This window comes from Anabrus simplex, chromosome 5 (genome assembly GCF_040414725.1).
Source record: "Anabrus simplex isolate iqAnaSimp1 chromosome 5, ASM4041472v1, whole genome shotgun sequence".
NCBI classification, from domain to species: Eukaryota; Metazoa; Arthropoda; class Insecta; order Orthoptera; family Tettigoniidae; genus Anabrus; species Anabrus simplex.
This window is the reverse complement of record NC_090269.1, coordinates 9,776,059-9,791,156: the sequence shown is the minus strand read 5'-3', so window position 1 is coordinate 9,791,156 and position 15,098 is coordinate 9,776,059. Positions and strand designations below refer to the sequence as shown.

The 15,098-nt window shown below is 40.0% G+C and overlaps 1 protein-coding gene across 2 annotated transcripts in view; it reads left to right on the top strand.

The window, feature by feature from the left end:
• The window catches only part of LOC136873665 (tetratricopeptide repeat protein 37), a 311,142-nt gene that overhangs the window by 69,366 nt on the left and 226,678 nt on the right, over nucleotides 1–15,098 (top strand). The gene's annotated exons all lie outside the window — the stretch shown is intronic.

Sequence of the window (15,098 nt, the reverse complement as noted above, 5' to 3'; positions counted from 1 at the left end):
TACCATTGTTCTACTTTCCTAGCAATAAGTACCATTTATGAGGGGTGGTGACCTGGATTTTGTACCCCTTCAGACTACAAGTATCATCGATTCATTATTGTCTTTAGAAGCTGCCCTTTGGTCAGTAATACTATTGTTTCATGCTAGTTTCCGGGAATGAGAGGCATGATATAGATGTTGATTCCCATAGGGAATCTGAAATATTTGTCCTGAATGAGCAAATTTATAATACCAATATAAATGGTCCGTTATTGGACATTATAAATTTTCCAGCTAGCTCATTCTTGGTTGCCAGCGTTTCGCCCTCGTGTGCTAGGGTGGGCTCATCAGTTGGTACCTAGCACACCTACCAATACGCTGGCTAGTGCATACCGTGGAGGCCACTGCGTAGGCTAACTGCAGCCACCGGCAGTGCCAATGCACTAAGAGACTTTGTCTCATCACTAAAAATTGATGCCTGCTTAGCCATCAGATGATATAGATGTTGATTCCCATAGGGAATCTGAAATATTTGTCCTGAATGAGCAAATTTATAATACCAATATAAATGGTCCGTTATTGGACATTATAAATTTTCCAGCTAGCTCATTCTTGGTTGCCAGCGTTTCGCCCTCGTGTGCTAGGGTGGGCTCATCAGTTGGTACCTAGCACACCTACCAATACGCTGGCTAGTGCATACCGTGGAGGCCACTGCGTAGGCTAACTGCAGCCACCGGCAGTGCCAATGCACTAAGAGACTTTGTCTCATCACTAAAAATTGATGCCTGCTTAGCCATCAGATGATATAGATGTTGATTCCCATAGGGAATCTGAAATATTTGTCCTGAATGAGCAAATTTATAATACCAATATAAATGGTCCGTTATTGGACATTATAAATTTTCCAGCTAGCTCATTCTTGGTTGCCAGCGTTTCGCCCTCGTGTGCTAGGGTGGGCTCATCAGTTGGTACCTAGCACACCTACCAATACGCTGGCTAGTGCATACCGTGGAGGCCACTGCGTAGGCTAACTGCAGCCACCGGCAGTGCCAATGCACTAAGAGACTTTGTCTCATCACTAAAAATTGATGCCTGCTTAGCCATCAGATGATATAGATGTTGATTCCCATAGGGAATCTGAAATATTTGTCCTGAATGAGCAAATTTATAATACCAATATAAATGGTCCGTTATTGGACATTATAAATTTTCCAGCTAGCTCATTCTTGGTTGCCAGCGTTTCGCCCTCGTGTGCTAGGGTGGGCTCATCAGTTGGTACCTAGCACACCTACCAATACGCTGGCTAGTGCATACCGTGGAGGCCACTGCGTAGGCTAACTGCAGCCACCGGCAGTGCCAATGCACTAAGAGACTTTGTCTCATCACTAAAAATTGATGCCTGCTTAGCCATCAGATGATATAGATGTTGATTCCCATAGGGAATCTGAAATATTTGTCCTGAATGAGCAAATTTATAATACCAATATAAATGGTCCGTTATTGGACATTATAAATTTTCCAGCTAGCTCATTCTTGGTTGCCAGCGTTTCGCCCTCGTGTGCTAGGGTGGGCTCATCAGTTGGTACCTAGCACACCTACCAATACGCTGGCTAGTGCATACCGTGGAGGCCACTGCGTAGGCTAACTGCAGCCACCGGCAGTGCCAATGCACTAAGAGACTTTGTCTCATCACTAAAAATTGATGCCTGCTTAGCCATCAGATGATATAGATGTTGATTCCCATAGGGAATCTGAAATATTTGTCCTGAATGAGCAAATTTATAATACCAATATAAATGGTCCGTTATTGGACATTATAAATTTTCCAGCTAGCTCATTCTTGGTTGCCAGCGTTTCGCCCTCGTGTGCTAGGGTGGGCTCATCAGTTGGTACCTAGCACACCTACCAATACGCTGGCTAGTGCATACCGTGGAGGCCACTGCGTAGGCTAACTGCAGCCACCGGCAGTGCCAATGCACTAAGAGACTTTGTCTCATCACTAAAAATTGATGCCTGCTTAGCCATCAGATGATATAGATGTTGATTCCCATAGGGAATCTGAAATATTTGTCCTGAATGAGCAAATTTATAATACCAATATAAATGGTCCGTTATTGGACATTATAAATTTTCCAGCTAGCTGGTAGGTGTGCTAGGTACCAACTGATGAGCCCACCCTAGCACACGAGGGCGAAACGCTGGCAACCAAGAATGAGCTAGCTGGAAAATTTATAATGTCCAATAACGGACCATTTATATTGGTATTATAAATTTGCTCATTCAGGACAAATATTTCAGATTCCCTATGGGAATCAACATCTATATCATCTGATGGCTAAGCAGGCATCAATTTTTAGTGATGAGACAAAGTCTCTTAGTGCATTGGCACTGCCGGTGGCTGCAGTTAGCCTACGCAGTGGCCTCCACGGTATGCACTAGCCAGCGTATTGGTAGGTGTGCTAGGTACCAACTGATGAGCCCACCCTAGCACACGAGGGCGAAACGCTGGCAACCAAGAATGAGCTAGCTGGAAAATTTATAATGTCCAATAACGGACCATTTATATTGGTATTATAAATTTGCTCATTCAGGACAAATATTTCAGATTCCCTATGGGAATCAACATCTATATCATCTGATGGCTAAGCAGGCATCAATTTTTAGTGATGAGACAAAGTCTCTTAGTGCATTGGCACTGCCGGTGGCTGCAGTTAGCCTACGCAGTGGCCTCCACGGTATGCACTAGCCAGCGTATTGGTAGGTGTGCTAGGTACCAACTGATGAGCCCACCCTAGCACACGAGGGCGAAACGCTGGCAACCAAGAATGAGCTAGCTGGAAAATTTATAATGTCCAATAACGGACCATTTATATTGGTATTATAAATTTGCTCATTCAGGACAAATATTTCAGATTCCCTATGGGAATCAACATCTATATCATCTGATGGCTAAGCAGGCATCAATTTTTAGTGATGAGACAAAGTCTCTTAGTGCATTGGCACTGCCGGTGGCTGCAGTTAGCCTACGCAGTGGCCTCCACGGTATGCACTAGCCAGCGTATTGGTAGGTGTGCTAGGTACCAACTGATGAGCCCACCCTAGCACACGAGGGCGAAACGCTGGCAACCAAGAATGAGCTAGCTGGAAAATTTATAATGTCCAATAACGGACCATTTATATTGGTATTATAAATTTGCTCATTCAGGACAAATATTTCAGATTCCCTATGGGAATCAACATCTATATCATCTGATGGCTAAGCAGGCATCAATTTTTAGTGATGAGACAAAGTCTCTTAGTGCATTGGCACTGCCGGTGGCTGCAGTTAGCCTACGCAGTGGCCTCCACGGTATGCACTAGCCAGCGTATTGGTAGGTGTGCTAGGTACCAACTGATGAGCCCACCCTAGCACACGAGGGCGAAACGCTGGCAACCAAGAATGAGCTAGCTGGAAAATTTATAATGTCCAATAACGGACCATTTATATTGGTATTATAAATTTGCTCATTCAGGACAAATATTTCAGATTCCCTATGGGAATCAACATCTATATCATCTGATGGCTAAGCAGGCATCAATTTTTAGTGATGAGACAAAGTCTCTTAGTGCATTGGCACTGCCGGTGGCTGCAGTTAGCCTACGCAGTGGCCTCCACGGTATGCACTAGCCAGCGTATTGGTAGGTGTGCTAGGTACCAACTGATGAGCCCACCCTAGCACACGAGGGCGAAACGCTGGCAACCAAGAATGAGCTAGCTGGAAAATTTATAATGTCCAATAACGGACCATTTATATTGGTATTATAATGAGAGGCATTGCGGGTCGGATCCACTGATTGTTTTAAATTCATATCCATCCATTCATTCTTCGTCCTCACGCTTTGAATTCTGGTCAAGGAAGGATTTTAGACTTTGAAATTGTCATTACATTTCGTTTTTGGCCTTCCCCCACAGGTCCCTGATATTATCGGGATGTATTATCTCTGGAAAAATCTCGTTGATTGACCATAGGTTAGACAACGGCATGTTAGGAACAAACTTGAACGCGAGAGGGGCAGGTGTAAACTTGTGTGACTCATGAACAGCCGAGTTTAACACAAAAGATAACCAATGCAGAGAAGTATCCCACCTAGAATGGTTTTCATGATGAAAGGCTATCAAAGCAGATCAAAGATTACGGTTAACCCACTCAGTGGGAGATAGTTGTAGGTAATAAGCAGATGTTGTAACGTGAGATGGGTAAGTCAAAACAGAATTTGCAGAGTAAATTGGAGGTGAATGCCTTTACATTATCAGAGACTATGTATTGACAAGGGTCAAAAGAAGCAAAAGTAGTATTAAGGCAAGACATCGTAGACTGAACAGTGGCCAGCTGCGACAGTAGACCAACGGCGCCCACTTCCCAGCCTATACAGTACCGTGCACCTGGTCTGTGCGTCCACCTCCTGTTTTAAAGTACATGTTCTATGGATCTGTACTCGGTTTACGGGTTCATTCGAGGTACCCATAATGAATTAATAGTGGCGCTCACAATCCTGCTGTCCTCTAGCTCGTAAACACACATCTTGTTATATTACCTCGGTTTAGGGAGAGGGACTAATGTCTTTCAGAATTGTAGTAAATGTGAAGGAATGCATAAAACTGGATCGCAAGGTGCTGGTGGACCACCCGGTATATAAGCGCTCCATAGGGCGAGATGCTTGCTGAGATGACAGTAACCCTAGCTTACAAGGGGAGGTCACGATGTCTGCATCACCGATTTTGTTCAAACTTTGTAGGATGGTAGTACTAGATCACAAAAACACACTGGCAAAGTAGTAGCATGCAACTCTCAAAAAATTTTGTAAAAAGATATTTTCAAAATGTTGAGAAAAGTTAAGAGAGGATTACCATGCTAGGTACCATCAAGCGAGAGACTGTGGCGCGTTGGTCGAGTGGATAAGATTCTCCACTTCAGTAATGAAGATGGCGAGTTTGAGTTATGCAGTTAACAGCTTTTTACCCTTCTTTCCCCCCGTTTTCATCTATTACAAATTTATTTTCTTCTATTACTGTGAAAATAGATTTAAAAGTTTTCTTTCCTAGTAATTCAGTTTCTTCTTTAATCTCTACAGAATCACTGGGATCCAGTAAGCGATTTATATAAAGAAGGTTCTTTATGTAAGCCATGGCTCTTTTCAACTGTTTATTTATTGCTTGCTCTCCTGGGAACTAATTTTCACTTTGCGTAGCTTCACATTCAAGAACACTTTGTTCAAATATAATTCAACATGCAAGATCTCCATGCCGATCGAACTTTATCATGAACACGTCTGGTTACATTGCACACAACCGTTACACGACACAACACGGTCAGACAGTGACTAACTGCTGCTTTCATTCCAACACAAAAGAGGGGATCAGGAAATATCAGGGGGAAAAAGTTGAGACGAGCGTGACTCGAACTCTCAATCTTCATAACTGAAGTGGAGAACCTTAACCACTCGACCACTGCGCCACAGTCTCTCACTTGATGGTACCTGGCATGCTAAACCTCTCATAACTTTTCTCTACATTCAAAATATTTTTTTTGGAAATTTTTGAGAGTTGCGCGCTACTACTTTGCCAGTATGCTTTTGTGACATAGTACTACCAACCTTCAAAGTTTGAACAAAATCGGTGATACGGACATCGTGACCTCCCCTTGTTAGTGGACAAGATGGGCTTACTAAGCAAACAAGATTTACAGGCTTTAACCATTTCCCTGATTTTGCCATCCATACTCTTCCAGATGAACATTTCTCTGGTTTTGAAGGTGCATGAATGTCCTCCTAACGGGGTCTCATGATAATACTTGAAGATCATGGGCGCAAGAACATCTGGAACTACAACTTTCATTTTCTGATCATGCCTCGAGGGGCAACACAGAACCCCATTCCTCAGAATATAAGGGACAACGTGTTCCCCATAAGAAAGGGTTTCCATAATAGAAGCCAGCACTGGATCTTCCAGTTGATATTTTTTGATGACACGGAATAACATAGGGGCATCAGTCAATATAGCACCAACACAAGAAGGTATGGAAATGAAATTAGAACTACTTTCCTCCTGTTCAATAGAATCAACGTCACCAGAAAATATGTGGCTTAACTCATCTGCGACCACATTCTCTGATCCCCGAATGTGTTGCATGAAAAATTGAAAAGCCGAAATATGGATAGCCCAACAGGCAATTCAACCTGTAGGACAGGGCCTTGCCAGAACCCAACTTAGAGCCTGATTGTCTGTTTCTAACTCAAACTTAACATGTTCCAAATACAGGCGGAACTTCTCCAAGGCAAACAGGACTGCAAGTCCTTCTAATTCATAAATGGAGTACTTGGCTTCTTGAGCCGATAAGGTCCTAGACACATAGGCAAAAGGTCACCTTCAGAGTTCGGTTTCTTGAAGGACAGCAGCAACTGCAGATGAAGAGGCATCAGTTTGAACAATGAATTTCTTAGAGAAGTTTGGCATAGCTAAGACTGGGGCATTTCAGAGAGCTAACTTATGTTCTTTGAACGCAGCTTTTTGCAATGACCCCCATTGGTACTTGACACCTTTCCTATTAAGTAAGATTAGGGGCGCCGCCTTATTAGCGAAGTTGGGATTAAATTTCCTAAAGAAATTCACTATGACAATGAACATAGCAATTCCTGTAACATCTTTAGGAGGCGTGAAGTCACAAATAGCCTGCATTCTAGAATGGTCTATTGAAACTCCATCGGGCAACACAATATGGCCTAACCAGGGCATGAAAGGCTTAGCAAAAGCTGCCTTAGATAATTTAACTGTCAACCCAGCTTTACGAAGGCGATTTAGGACTTCCTTAAGATGGTCTAAGTGTTCTTCAAAGGTTTCAGAAAACACCATGACATCATCAAGGTAATGGTACAGATATTTGCGTTTGATGTCGGAGAGGACCTTATCCAGCAGTCTAGTGAGAACAACCGCGCCTGTAGGAAGCCCGAAAGGCTCACAGTTGTATTCGTACAAGTTCCAATCTGTAGCGAAAGCCGTCAAATGTTTTGATTCTTCCGCCAGAGGCATCTGATTATACGCTTGGTTAAGATCTAAGATGGTGAAGAACTTAGCCTTACGAAACCATGAGAAACATGAATGAAGATCAGGAAGGGGCACTGATTGTAATACTACCTTATGGTTTAAAGCCCTGTAATCAATGACAGGCCTAAACCACCTTGGATTTTGGTACAAGAAAAATGGGCGATGAATACACCAACTTTGAAGGTTGAATAATGCCATCCCTCAACATTTGATCAATAATCTCCTTAAGGGCCTTCATCTTACATGGAGATAGCCTATATGGAGGGAACCTTACTGTGATCGAATCAGTCACCTTAATCATGTATTCAATTAGGTCAGTAACACCAAGGCTTTCCAAAAATACATCAAGAAAAAACTGACATAACCTTCAAATACTCTCAGCCTGTTCCTCAGGTAGATGTCTAAGGTGTAACGACATCTCACTCTGGGTAGGCGAAATAGATGATGAAGCAGAATTACATTTAAAAAGAGGAATATTTAAGTTTCTATTAAATTTGAATGTGCAACACTTGCTCTGAAGATCGAGCACAAGACCAGAATGCAACATGAAATCGGCCCCCAATATTCAGGGCAAGGAACTGTTTAGCAACGAACAACTTAATTTTCCAAGTAAGTTTAGAAATGCAAACTTCAGCAAGAATGAAGCCTAAAATTTGTAAGGGTGCAGAATTTGCTGAAACACATTTGACAGAAGATAAACAATAATCAGAAAATTTACAGCAAACTTTCGATTTGGAATACCACTCCTCAGAAATAATCGAGCTAACACTTCCCGAGTCTAACAAGGCAGTGGCGGGTTCATTATATATCTTAATATTAAGAAAGGGCACAGATCTTGGGGTCTCAAAGGCAATTTTAAGGCATTCCCTTGGGCCTTCAAAAGAAATTTGAAAGGGTTTCTTTCTTGGGTAGTTCTATTTCGGATTTAATCTGGGCTGAGCCTCGTGAAGCTGAACTTGGTGACTCGGCCGACTCCACTAGCCACATCCTGTCGCCTAAGTTAGTGGAGGCAGCACCAGAAGTATAACAGGAAGGTGCGCTGTTAGGTGACGTACAATTTTTTGCAAGATGTGAGAATGACCTGCACTTGAAGCATCCCTTTGATGGCCCTGCTCCATTCCTAGTTCCACTAGCTTTTACCAAAGGACACTTATTTTGAAGATGGTCGGACGACCCACACGCATAATACTTGCGGGGTGAGAACACTCGGTGAGTTGGTGGCCGAGAACTATAAGCTGATGGAGGAGGCTCCCTAGCAACTCGTAAGGTGTCAACGTCCCTAACACCCTCCGCTGACACGGCCATAGCCTCGAGTTCAGAAAATATTTGAGGCCGGGAAGCGAAACATTAATAAGACCTGTATGATTGGGAAATCCCTTCGTCAATGGTCTGTGCAGTTTGATCTTCTGCGTAATGAAGAGCGAATACCCATGTGTAAAACTTTATATCTTGAATAAAGTCAGCTAAATTCTCATCCACCCTTTAGACTTGGAAATAGAACTTTTGTATCAAGGATGACATTGCTCGTGCAGGAATGAAATTGGCTAATAGATGGGCATGGAAGTCTTCTATAGAGCGTCTATCAACTATTGCCTTTAAATTTTTATCAGAGAGGACAGCCAACAGAGCACGGGTAAATGTTTTGGAGGATTTGAGAATGTGACAGAGAAAACACTAAAGCATGATCCTGAAACTCTACCAGATACCTTAGGAAGGTGATCACATTGTTAGTTGAATTTACAGAAAATTTTGAGATGCCCTTAAGCAACATGGCTGAGGGGTGGGACAATCTGCTAAAGCCTGATGAAATAGTAGGAGATAGCATTGGAGGTTTAGGGGGTTCAAAAGCTGCATTACTGATAGAGAAGTGTGGAAGTTGTTGTGGTTGATCAACCACTTGTTCAGATGGGGCAGAAGTTTGTTGTGAGACAACCAATTTTCTACTCTCAGCAGCTTTACTAGGGCCCTCTTCAGTTGTTAAGTTTACTGTAGGAATATAGTCACTCTTAGCACTAGCAGCTCCTGACAACAATTGATTAACCTTATTTGACATCTCGGAAAGGTGTTCAACTAAGTTATTAGCTTCACCAGAATGCTTCTTCAGTTTCAGAAACAATAGATCCCTAGCCCTATTGTAAAAATGGAACAATCTAGCTTGAACACCCTTGTCGGTGATGGTAGACATAGCCTCATCAATTTCCTTCTCAAATACCAGAATACAGATGGGAAGCTCTAAAGATTCTTTAAGTTTAGCAGAGTCTGTAGCAACCGTGCCACCAGACGGGACCTTTCTAATTAAAAGTTCGTAAATTAATACTTCCTTGCAAAGATACCACGGTACAAGGATTTCCCTAGGACCAGACATAGTGAAGAAGAAACTGGCAAAATTTAGAAAATTCCAGAAATGAAAAAAAAAATTTATATTTCGGTGCCAAATTCTATCAGCTGCCATCAAAAGGGGCTTTATCTAGACCCATTCAATCACACTGCTACCACTTGTTACCATATTTTTTTGGGAACAGAGAAAAGATCACATTTAAATTTAAAACTATAAAACTTGCAATTTTATTTCTTTCCTACGTATTTTCTTCTTTTCAGATTTTAAACTTTGTTAGACAATAACAAATGATCAGGTACAAAAGTTTAACTTGTGAGCTCAAGAAACAATGTTAGAAAAGTCTCTCTTTTTTTTTTTGCTAGTGGCTTCATCTTATGGCGACATTTGGGATAGAAAAGGCCTAGGAGTGGGAAGGAGCGGCCGTGGCCTTAATTAAGGTACAGCCCCAGCATTTACCTGGTGTGAAAATGGGAAACCACAGAAAACCATCTGACAGTGGGATTTGAACCCACTATCTCCTGGATGCAGGCTCACAGCTGCGTGCACCTAGCCGCATGGCCAACTCGCCCGGTAGAAAAGTCTAGAAAATTGGATAACATGATCTAACAACACAAGCTTGAAACTCCCAGTTAAAAAATTAACAAAAGCACCTCTGCTCCCTTCAGTAAATCTATAAGAAACTGAGCTCCAAAATTTTGCTACGTTTATAAGGAGCGTTTCTGCTCCGCACAATTACTCCCTAGGAAACTATTCTCCAAAATTTACAAGATCCAGGCCTCTTAAAGACACAATCTACATTTTGCCAAAACCAAACTGTATTCACTCTCTTATCTGCCCAACAGTCTAATTTTCATTTAAAAAGGAAATGAATAATAGTAGTTAACTTTAGCAGGGATAATAAGCACCTATTCTACATGGACTTAGTGAAAAAGAAAAATTTACTATCCAAAAATTAAAAAGGTTAGGAAGCGAACACTTGCGCTCATTGGGAATTCACTAGAACATCATTGAAACCCTGTGTGGGCTTATGGTCCGAAGTTGCAGAGGCTAAGCCTATACTACGGAGGTGACTAGATGGTGAGAAAGTTTTAAGTTACAAAATTAAGAGATAGCTTTTAAAGATTATGAAATTATAGTCACCTCAATACCAAGTTGAAGTGGAATACATGAGGATTCCCACTCTTCATCCCTAAGTTAGATTAAGTTGTTTAGACTGGTTTGAAAATTTACATTGAGAAATGGAAGATTACATTATGAAAAAGTTTTGAAACCTTCCCCTCTAAATAGCATTCAAAGACAGTTACATGATTAAAAGATGTCTGCAATTACCTTGAGATGGAGGGCCTTCCGGAGATGGTCAGGCATGCCCCCTACCTCCTCTGTGAACACACTCTACTGCTGGACGGGAGAGATCAAAAAAACAGCATGGCCCAACAGGTCCCAGCTTTTATAGTGGAGAGGAAGGTTCCAGAAATCTCTGGGCCGAAGCCCTGGATACACACCCATTTCGAAATAATGAAATTAAGCACATGCTCTGCTGTGGTAATAGACTGTAGTACTATGTCAACAAAACACTTACCGAGCTCGATAGCTGCAGTCGCTTAAGTGCGGCCAGTATCCAGTATTCGGGAGATAGTAGGTTCGAACCCCACTGTCGGCAGCCCTGAAAATGGTTTTCCGTGGTTTCCCATTTTCACACCAGGCAAATGCTGGGGCTGTACCTTAATTAAGGCCACGGCCGCTTCCTTCCCACTCCTAGCCCTTCCCTGTCCCATCGTCGCCATAAGACCTATCTGTGTCGATGCGACGTAAAGCAACTAGCAAAAAAAAAAAAAAAAAAAAAAACCACTTGAAAATACATCACGCAAAGAAATTGAATAAACTTTCCTTGGAACAACACTACGTGCCGAACTGTTAAAAAGTCCTTCAAAGATCTTTGTCATGGAGACAAATGTATTCATAACTTTTCTCTGAATCTACCAATTTAAGTAGTTATTACTTCAAAAGAAAGCACTTGATCCACTGAGTATTTTTCGAACAAAACGAACTGCGTACCTCAATTAGAACTTAAGATATGATTGCTTCGATGAGAAAAAATGTTGAAGAAATGAGACGTCAAATTGAATGTGCACTCATAATTTTCCTCAGAGTCAACCAATTTGAATAGTTAACAGCTGAAATGAAAGAGCTTGATCCACTGAGTGTTCTTAGGCTAAACCGAACTCCGTACCTCAATTTGAACCAAAGATATGATTGCTTCAGAGATACAAAAAAAATGAAAATATCAAATAATTTGGGGAAGGCGGAAGTTAAATGACTTATAGTACCTGATGACAAATCTGTGCATGAATACCTTTCAGTTAAAAAAAGAATGAAGGAAATCGACCAGATAGAATGGTCAGACTGACTGACTTTAGTTTTCATAAATTTTTTTAATATATAGTGTACCGTTTCATTGCCCTGATCTTATGAAAAACGAAGTATTACAACATCTATATTTGCCATGCACCGTAGTAAGATGACAAAGATTATATAGTAGAGCAATAAATCTGAAGAAAGTACGGACATAAAGAGTTAAATAGGCCGTGATTACGTTACAATAAAAAAATACGGACACACATAATCAAAGAAGCCATGAATGTGTCGAAACAATACTAATTTAACAAACCAAATAAGCCATGGTCACGAAGTAAGACAGTCGGACTTAAAGAATCCACGCGGCCGTGATTAAGAAAAATGCCGAATGTTTTAAATTGTTAAAATGGCAAAGTGAACAATCAATTACGTTGAGCAGCGAAACGAAATTATTCACGCAAAAAGTCGTCACGAGGAAGTTTCTACGGAGCAAGAATTAAAGAATAATTAATACATCAGGTAACATTAAAAAGATATTACACCACCCTATAACTTAATATCAAGGCTAACGAGGAGGAAGACTTAAAGAAAGGAGAAAAATATATAAATTATCGGAGACTGAGGTTCAAACCGAAAGTTGACGCGAGTCACCTAACGAAAATAAGACATCGCTGACTCGAAACATATTTACGAAAAGCTAGAAGTTAACTAGAGTACCATTACTAAGCCTGTAACTGTAAATTGACATTGAAGTTTGGTAGAATAACCTGTTTAAAATTATAATTTAGATACAAGAGAAGCTCTTGAAAAACTGAATTCTGGTACTAATAATGATGTTGGATATGTTTCTATCACATGCAATCAACGGCCTCGACATGAGTGACTAATTTGCAAGTGACTAATCTCATGTTTTAATCCGTATTGAAATCTGTTGATATACAATAACAAAGTTTTATTATGAATCCACCTGTTCAATACATGTTGTCACGTTTAAAATATCTTCATTAGTTAAAAAGTTATATGTGGGACATGTTTCACTCCTTTACAGAGCATCATCAGCCAAATCTGAATCTTGAAAAATTGGTATGTACGTAAATAATAACTTAAGAACTATTAGACCATTTTTCACAAACTTAAAACGTACTCATAAAATACAAAAATTTTCTATACATGGCTTAATTACATGTGCTTAATAGGAAGATACATTAAAATTGTGGAAGAAAGAGTACTAAAATATTAAATAAAATAAAAATTAAAAAAATATATATATATCATGTCTGAAATCTTAGAAAGACACGAAAATCAATCTTAGGAGCTAAATTTGAAGATTTTCTTGGCAATAAGATCTGGTAAAAAAATGTATTTATCCCTTGTGGATAAGAGTCTATAAAGATTGAAATTTATTGTCAATTTTATGATTGAACTTGTGACAGGATGAATGTTGGTCTTCAAGAAATTTAAATGCTTGTTGTCATTTGATCTCGGCGAATGCTGTTGAATAGATATGCTCTTATAGATGTCAGTGACCGTACGTTGAACTAAAGGATTTGATAAGGCATGATTGAAATGGACGCAAATCAGCGCTCATATTTAAAAGTTGTTGCTTGGTTTATCTTGTTGAATGTCTGTAACAAGAAAAGGAATCTTGTAAGTAATCGGAAGTTATGTTGCTAGTTAAGAGTGTGCTTCTAGAAACTTCACTTACCCCACCAATTGCTGTTTGTCAATTTGGTGTTATCCGAGGTTATGTGGCGACTGCCTGTTCTGTGTCTACTCCTTGTGTTGTAAGAGTGAGGTGGTGGTGGTTGAGGGGAGGGAGTAGGGGTAGGAGGAGAAATGTTTGTGGGTGTGGTTTTGGAAGGTGAATGTCTAGTAGGAGCACAGGGAGGGGTTTAGTTCTTTAATGTTGCATGATTATTAGTTGTTTTGGGAATGAAAACTTTAGCAAAGCTACTTTTTTCTAGATTAAGCGTCGTTAATAGTTTAGGTAATTGTTTGTGTAACGGATATCTTATTTCAATTTCGTCATTTAAATTTTTATTCCTTATTGAAATACTGGTCTAAGTGGATATAAATATTTTCTAATTCTGTCATTAGTTTACCTTTTTCTATCTTCTTTATAATTTTTAGGTCTTCCCTATAGTTGTAACATGGTGGCCTGACTCTCTCATGTGAGCACTCATCGCAGAATGTTTGTATATCCACTTAGACCAGTATTTCAATAAAGAATAAAAATTTAAATGACGAAATTGAAATAAGATATCCGTTACACGAACAATTACCTGAACTATTAAAGACGCTTAATCTACAAAAAAGTAGCTTTGCTAAAGTTTTCATTCCCAAAACAACTAATAATCATGCAACATTAAAGAACTCAACCCCTCCCTGTGCTCCTACTAGACATTCCCCTTCCAAAACCACACCCACAAACATTTCTCCTCCTACCCCTACTCCCTCCCCTCAACCCCCACCACCTCACTCTCACAACACAAGGAGTAGACACAGAACAGGCAGTCGCCACATAACCTCGGACAACACCAAACTGACAAACAGCAATTGGTGGGGTAAGTGAAGTTTCTAGAAGCACGTTCTTAACTAGCAACATAACTTTCGATTACTTACAAGATTCCTTTTCTTGTTACAGACATTCAACAAGATAAACAAAGCAACAACTTTTAAATACGAGCGTTGATTTGCGTCCATTTCAATCATGCCTTATCAAATCCTTTAGTTCAACGTACGGTCACTGACATCTATAAGAGCATATCTATTCAACAGCATTCACCGAGATCAAATGACAACAAGCATTTAAATTTCTTGAAGACCAACATTCATCCTGTCATAAGTTCAATCATAAAATTGACAATAAATTTCAATCTTTATAGACTCTTATCCACAAGGGATAAATAACTTTTTTTACCAGATCTTATTGCCAAGAAAATCTTCAAATTTAGCTCCTAAGATTGATTTTCATGTCTTTCTAAGATTTCAGACATGATATATATATTTTTTAAATTTTTATTTTATTTAATATTTTAGTACTCTTTCTTCCACAATTTTAATGTATCTTCCTATTAAGCACATGTAATTAAGGCATGTATACAAAAATTTTGTATTTTATGAGTAAGTTTTAAGTTTGTGAAAAATGGTCTAATAGTTCTTAAGTCATTATTTACATACATAACAATTATTCGCGATTCAGATTTGACTGATTATGCTCTGTAAAGGAGCGAAACATGTCCCACATATAACATTTTAACTAATGAAGATATTTTAAATTTGACAACATTATAATGTATTGAACAGATTGATTACCGGGCGAGTTGGCCGTGCGTGTAGAGGCGC